The sequence below is a fragment of the Penaeus monodon genome, chromosome 27 (assembly GCF_015228065.2).
Source record: "Penaeus monodon isolate SGIC_2016 chromosome 27, NSTDA_Pmon_1, whole genome shotgun sequence".
In the NCBI taxonomy this organism is placed as follows: domain Eukaryota; kingdom Metazoa; phylum Arthropoda; class Malacostraca; order Decapoda; family Penaeidae; genus Penaeus; species Penaeus monodon.
The window spans coordinates 35,920,390-35,921,587 of NC_051412.1; positions in this window are offsets into that span (position 1 = coordinate 35,920,390).

The window sequence follows — 1,198 nt, forward strand, 5'->3', positions numbered from 1 at the left end:
GATATACATGCGATAATGGAAGAGAGAGAAGCCTAATCACTGTTCCAACGCAGTGTGGTGAGGCGTAGTCCTTTCGTGCTAATTCATAGTGTCAGCATTAGCTTATTAAGGAGACTGACAGATACCTTCTATAGTGGCTTGGACTCGTAATAACTCTGCGTGCTTCACCAGGACACGCAACGCCCCACTCCGCCCTAATTTCGTGATTGGAGAGAACATAACGCATTTTTTTAATTGCCAAGTTAATGCGATTATTTACATTGCAGCGTTCATAGAGCCTGCGTGATTGTCGCTTCCTTCGATCTTTTACGCCGTACTTGGAATTATTTCAAGTTCACAAGTTCGGCGAAAAGCGGAAATGCAATCTCGAAATATCCACATTCCTTCCGAGCAACAATCGGTGTGGATTAAACTCGCGCGGGTCGTCTGCGTCGGCAAACACCCGCTCGCCAACGGACCAAGAACTGATCATAACTTCATCCTGAAAAAGAGCCGCTGAGTAAATTTGCTAATTAATGGCGGGTTAATTAAAGTCCTGACGTGTGCAAGGAATTAATACAAGGACTTTCTGCATTAAGACGCCGCCACAATCCTTTACCTTGAATTATAATCCCATATTTTTCCGACGAACCTAAATACGAGCGAACAAATGAAGCAACTTTGCATATACCCCCTTTGCAATGTTACTAGGAATTACAACTGTAATGAGCTCGGGGGAACATTTAACATCAACGTCGTGAGGCTTTTCAGCGCTCTACGAATGTTTCACTTTCAACGCAACCAGCCACGAAACGCAACGAACACACACACTCACACATGACGCACGTACCGGCAACACCATGGCCAAGCTACAGACAAACCACAGATACACAAATACACGAATACACGACATGACATACGCACCAGGAACATACCATACACAAACTACTGACAAACCACATGCACACAAACACACGGATACACCACACACATGTACACATCAGGAACGCACCACACCCACGCTACAGGCAAACCACATATACACAAAGATAAAAACTTCGTCACTGAAATTCTTTGCATCGTTCCTGAACTTCAAGGATAAAGAGAACCACTCTTCTAGTGGCGACACACTACGATCGCGACGAGAGGCACACGGCACAGAGGCTGCCCGAGATCCCAGTGCGTCATATGTAATTACCCGTTTCTAGGTGCGTGTGCT